The 6,844-nt window shown below is 36.1% G+C and overlaps 1 long non-coding RNA gene across 1 annotated transcript in view; it reads left to right on the top strand.

Annotated features, from left to right (window-relative positions):
- LOC107599663 (uncharacterized) overlaps positions 1 to 6,844 on the top strand; it is an 18,319-nt gene that overhangs the window by 6,180 nt on the left and 5,295 nt on the right. The gene's annotated exons all lie outside the window — the stretch shown is intronic.

Below are 6,844 nucleotides of genomic sequence, written 5' to 3'. Positions count from 1 at the left end.
AATATATTCATATATTCAAATAGAAAGCAGTTATTTTAAACAGTAAAAATATTTCAAAATGTTACTGCTTTTGGTGCATTAATAAATGCAGTTCAAAAACCTTTGACTGGTCGTGTAGGCTGATTATTCTTATAGATTGAAACGTGCATTAACCAGGATAACGAGTATTAAAGATGCTCCAAGTTGCTTCAGAAAAAAAAAAAATATAGCAACAACAAAAGCATGTTGCTGGAAATGGGTTTATTATTGAAAATGCAAACTGCTTGTCTGCCAGCAGGAGGCGCTGTGAGAGCGGTGGAACTAACGGTTTCTCCAGTAACGGCTGTAAACAAAGCAGCTCCGCTCATGAACGCTACTTTATCAGATAAAAATGCCATCTAAACTATTCTGAAGACAGTCGGTTCCCTTCAGAGATACATTCATATAAAACACCCGCGATGCGTTTTGATCTTGAAACGTGCAGTGCTCATGTTTATTCAACGAAGTCAATCGCCACAAATAAATCAATGTATGGGAAACACTGGTAATGTATATCGAAATATCGGAAAAGTGTTTAAAAATCATATCACCGTTATTGAAAAATATTATATCGCGATACATATTGATATTGAATTATTGTCCAGCCCTATGTCAATCCATGTTAATATTTACCGCAAACAATGTGCTGTCACTTTAATTCAGCGCTGGCAGCGCAGCAATAGACTCGGTAGTCAGTACGGAAACGATCTCTGCACTGCTGCAGACACACAGCTCCTGAACGCACTGCTGAACGCAGCTGTGTGCAGTGAACGCTTTAATCCGTTAACATGAGCGTAGAAAAAAATACGCAGTGCAAACGGAATAATGTGAACCTGGCATTATGTGTGCGCTGCGAGTGTGCATGAGCGCACAGTCTTCGGGAGAGCGCGCGAGCACTGAATGGTTAAACACTGGCAAGAATTAAAGAGTAATACAATTTATAAACTTTAGTGATGATGTGACACTGCCGCGATTGTGCAAGTGACAATTCCTGTGTCAACTGTGCAGCTCGCTTATAGACCGACATGATGTGGTGATTTGAAGCCTTTTGCGTATTTTGAGAGAGAAAGCGAGAGCGCGTGTGAAATTACGTCTCACACGAGGTTTTCAAATGACTTTAGAAGTTATTTAATGAAGAAATATGAAGGTGAGTACCTCACCTTCAGCATTATTATTTTCACCCGCGCTGGACAGAGACTGAGACGGTGCCTCTGCATGTCGTGCCAAACCTCTCACGGCAGCATCATCAGCTTGAGATCGGTTTTTGGAGATTGGCCTTTTTAGAGACCACTGATCAATCATCCCAACGTGATTATCGGCCGATAGTGATCGGTAGCCGATCAATCGGAGCACCCCTAGTCTTGTGCATAAAACCCTGTTGTACCACTTGTAACATTGTGCTGACAGACATTGCTGTCTTGGCTTTAACACTACAATCGCCACGGGGTAAATTTGAAATGTTTTTAAAAGAAAATTTCAAATGTACATTTGTCTCCCAGTCATTGACTTTTACTAAAATTATGTAATTTACAATCCAATGTTGTTAAAAATTATTTAGATAAAACCAGATAAAAAAACGAGGCATTTATATCTATAAGCGTATTTTCGCGCTGTCATGTTCTTGCCGCTTATGTTTTAACATTGTACATTTCTAGGTAACACCTTTCACTCACTGATTTAGCGGTTATGAGTTTCATAAATAAAGTCAAAATGACTAAACAAAAGGCGATTTATGGAAGGTAGGTATTAGAAACACTAAATGCCATGAGTGATGGAGAGTCTGATGGTAAGTTATGCGTCCTGGCTCGGCTCAGCATCTGACGGCTCATCTGACAGTGATCCAGATATCATATTTACATGTTTTAGCCTAACGTTACTCTAATTGGTCAAACTTTGGTTTAATTATTTAATTTGTCTTGCCATATCATTTATTGTTCACTACTGTGTTGCTATTCTAGTCTGGCCGTTTCCTGAAGAAGAAAAAATCCGATCTATATGATGTAATGAATAAAACCATTTTTTTGATTACCCAAAGATTAATGGTGTTGTTCTCTTATTCAAATTATTAATGATATAACTAAACAAATTAATAAATATTTAGGTGAAGTTGTGCACTTGCATTTTTCATCGCATCATCCTATGCAGTGTGATAAATTATTATTGTCTATAGGCTGTTTTAGTCATTCATAGCATGGGTTATCTTAATATATTGATTAATGACATTGTGTTATAATATTAAACCACCCAAATATTTAGGCTACTACCTTCTAATTTCCATTGTCAGTGCAGACTTTTTTATTTAGCTTAGGCTACTGACCATTATGGATTAGTGTAGCCTGCATTAAAAAGTCTTGAACATAAAACAACAGGATAAAAATATAGTTGATGACTAGACAATCATTTCATGACTAGACACATATTTGTGAAGACAATAGCATAATACAGTGAAATAATATGTTCTTTAGCCATATAAATACAGTTGCCATGTGTGTGGGTAAAATTTACCAGCTGGCGCTTTTAGATATACAGTGACATCTAGCGATTGTAGTGTTAAACCGTACACTCAAAGAGGTCACTGACCAGTCCAAGTTCCTCTGTTCCTGAAGCTTTTTTGGGATTGAGGGAAACCCCAAGCTTTGAAGCAGACTAAAGTTTTAATTCTCGGCAGCTGGTCCTTTGGGCTGATCCAAGACCATATAACTCCCACTGACACATACTCATGCTGCTACACACACACACACACACACCAGCATTTTATACACACTTGGCTGTTGGTTCAAACAAATGCTTGCAACTTCAAACAGTACTTGAGTTTCAGGTTTTAGATGTTCTGTGCATATGTGCCCATGTATCCACCGATATTAAAGGGATAGTTCACCCAAAAAAATTATCCCATGATTTACTCACCCACAAGCCATCCTAGGTGTATATGACTTTCTTCTTTCAGACAAATACTATCGGAGTTATATTAAAAAATTTCCTGGATCTTCCATGCATTAGTATGGCAGTGAATGGTGATTGAGATTAGTGGTCGACCTATATCGCCAAGGCCGATATTTGGCATTTTTCAAATATCGGCATCGGCCGATAAGTTTTTCTGTTTGCCCGATGCGTTAGTGGTGGGACTTTCACACAGTGCTCACATTCTCCCTCTTGTTCGCTGTCATCATTAACATTTCTGTCCACGGACAGAAGTCTGTCTAATAATCAGATAGAACTGTTAAATAAAGGAATTAAAATGTATACAAAAAAGTATTATAACGATTGCTTTTATATTGTTAGTAATATAAAGGCAAACATTATCATTTCAATTTCAATTTATTTATAAAGCACAACTACCGTTGACCAGTGTGCCGTACAAAGTGAGTAACCACAAACAAAATTAAAAAGAAGACCGAGTCACAAATAAAACTGCAAATAGGGGAGAGCAAATGCAAATCACGAATAATAAGCCAGATCAAATAAAAACGTTTTTAACCTGGATTTAAAAATGGATAGTGTAGGGGCAGTTCTGATTTCTGTAGGAAGATTATTCCAAAGTCTCGGAGCAGCTACGGCGAATGCTCGATCACCCCTAGACTTGAGTCTGATTCTAGGAACCACTAAGAGCCTTAAGTTGGCAGACCTTAGAGCTCTTGCAGGTTGGTGAACTATCAACAGGTCCTAGAGGTAAGAAGGTGCTAAACCATTTAAAGACTTAAAAACCAATAAGAGCACTTTTAAAATTAATCCTGTAGCGCACCGGTAACCAATGTAACGACTGCAGGACAGGGGTAATATGCTCCCGCTTTCGAGCTCCCGTCTGGACTCTGGCAGCCACATTTTCAACCATCTGAACCATTATAATACTTTCTTGTTTGCCGTCAGCATTCAGCAAATACACATTTATATAATTTAAACAAGTCTTTGAATGACTGATGAACAACATCTAATTTCAAAAACCTTAAAAACGTAGTCGGATCCAGCTGTGAGATCTTATGAAGTGTGCATTTGTATCCTGCATCGCGTGTTCTCTGCGTGATGGTCGGTCCGTGTGAATTGAATGCAGACAGAAGGAGAGTTCAGCTTCACTGGAGACGAGTGATTGACAAACTTTAAACTCGCGGTTTCAAATTATGCTGCGCTTCATGCTTTTGCCCAATGTCATATTCATGTCATTTTCACTGTGTGCTGTATGTAAAATTAGTGTTACCTTGGTTTTATTTGAAAAAATATGATTCCCAATGCACACAAACTTCCCAGAATATTGAGTGCCCTGTTGGTTACAGTGTTTACTTCCTTTTTTTAAATTACATTTTTATTAAATATTTGTTTATTTGTGAAAAATGCTTTGTCATTTAAAGTATAAGCATGTTTTTTTAATCCATTTTCAAATGATTTCAAATTTCTTAAATATTAAATAAAATAAATAAAGTTATATTGGCCATCGGCCACCCTGCTTTCCAAGATATCGGCATCGGCTGTCAAAAAAACATTATCGGTCGACCACTAGTAAGTGCAAAAAAAGTGCATCCATCCATCATAAAAAGTGCTCCACACGGCTCCGGTGGGTTAATAAAGGCCTTCTGAAGGGAAGTGATGTGCTTTTGTAAGAAAAATATCCCTATTTAAAACTTTATAAATCATAATCTCTAGCTTCCGTTAACTGTTGTATGTGCGTTCACAAGAGAAACCATAAAACAAGTTTGCATAATAATAATAATGGTAATTATTTCATCACATTATTGTTACTAATATCAACATAATGAATGATAATAATAATAATAATGTGAAAAATTTTAAATCTAATGATTTAGGCATTGTCAAAAAGCAGAGATAAAATAAATAAACGTCAGTTCTTATTGGTTTTTAGACGTCTAAAAAAAATCAAAAACAAGTTTGCAACAATAACAACAATTGTATTTTCACTTTAATTATTATTAATATTAAAAACAGTTATACATAAATAATAATAATAATTAATACTAGGGCTGGGTTTTGACTGGGGATGTAATGATTAACCGCGAGCCGGTTGAAAATCAATTCAAATATGTGACTATTCAAATCGGTTGAGATGCTAAACAAATCGCGATTCATTTAGGGGTAGGAGTTTATATGAATGCATGGCTGAAGGGAACTTACTGTCTTAAGTTGTACTCTTTCTTTTAACTTGCCTTCGGATGTTTATTCATGTTTATTTTGTGCTGAAACTGGTATTAATGTGGAGGAGATGATCAGCTGCCGCGTCTGTTAAACTGAGGCGCTACAGCGATCAGTCACTCCACATTAAACAGTGCCAAAACGGCATTAATTGTTTGAATACTGCAATACAATGGACATAATTTGAAATCTGAGACTTTTTCATATTAAAAGTACCAAAGCACAATGCTTATAACAAGTTTGCAACAATAACAACAATTGTATTTTCACTTTAATTATTATTAATATTAAAAACAGTTATACATAAATAATAATAATAATTAATACTAGGGCTGGGTTTTGACTGGGGATGTAATGATTAACCGCGAGCCGGTTGAAAATCAATTCAAATATGTGACTATTCAAATCGGTTGAGATGCTAAACAAATCGCGATTCATTTAGGGGTAGGAGTTTATATGAATGCATGGCTGAGGGGAACTTACTGTCTTAAGTTGTACTCTTTCTTTTAACTTGCCTTCGGATGTTTATTCATGTTTATTTTGTGCTGAAACTGGTATTAATGTGGAGGAGATGATCAGCTGCCGCATCTGTTAAACTGAGGCGCTACAGCGATCAGTCACTCCACATTAAACAGTGCCAAAACGGCATTAATTGTTTGAATACTGCAATACAATGGACATAATTTGAAATCTGAGACTTTTTCATATTAAAAGTACCAAAGCACAATGCTTATTGCGATTTTTTTATATTGGATGGAAAGTGCCCTTCAATGTTACGTATAATGTAATGGACTAATCGATTCTTGGGATTTAAGAATCGATATCGTTCCGTAAAAATGAGAATCGATTAGTATCGAGATATCAGTATTTTTTTACCCAGCCCTAATTAATACATATTACTAGTCATTATCGTTTTAATTATATTAGTAGTAATAATAATAATAATAATAATTATTATTATTATAATACTGTAATTATTTTATCACATTATTATATTATTACTAATGATCATTATCATCATAATTATCATGTATAATGATCATGTAAATAAAAGCAAAGATTAATGAATATTATGTAATCATAATTAATAATTATTCATTATTGTCAAAAAGCAGAAATTTGTAAAAATTTATTTGTTCTAAATATTGGTTATTAGACCTAAAAAAGTCCTCACTCTGGTTAAGGTAGTAAACACACAATTTAACATCTTTAGCAGATGTTACACAAGAATATCAAAAGCCTGTTAAAGCTTGTTAAGCCATTGGTAAATAAATGAAGCTCCTGTAATTGGGCTTTAAGAGTGTTTTTTTGTGTGTGTGTGTTATGCTTTCAGTGCAGTTAAACCATCAGAAGATGATGCAGAGATGGGTATGAGGTGTGTACTGTGTGTGTGAGGATATGAGTGTGTGTGTGTGTCATAGCTGACTCACTGTTGAGTAGCGGTCACATGGCTGGCCGTCAGAGGTCTAGCGGAGGAAACCTAATCCAGCGGAGGAAGCAATTCACCCGTCAGTGCTGGAGTTTGAGTGTGAGGGAAACACTGCAGATATATAGTGCTTTTATAAGCTCTCACTCAGCTGTCTGTCTGTCTCTCTCTCTCTCTCTCTCTCTCTCTCTCTCTCTCTCTCTCTCTCTCTCTCTCTCTCTCGCTCGTGTTCTGCACACAGGGTGTTTGCTATTTACTCCT

Source organism: Sinocyclocheilus grahami, unplaced genomic scaffold, assembly GCF_001515645.1.
Source record: "Sinocyclocheilus grahami isolate Dianchi unplaced genomic scaffold, SAMN03320097.WGS_v1.1 scaffold270.1, whole genome shotgun sequence".
Taxonomy (NCBI): Eukaryota; Metazoa; Chordata; class Actinopteri; order Cypriniformes; family Cyprinidae; genus Sinocyclocheilus; species Sinocyclocheilus grahami.
Note: the sequence above shows the minus strand (reverse complement) of the source record. Positions and strands in the feature narration are given on the sequence as shown.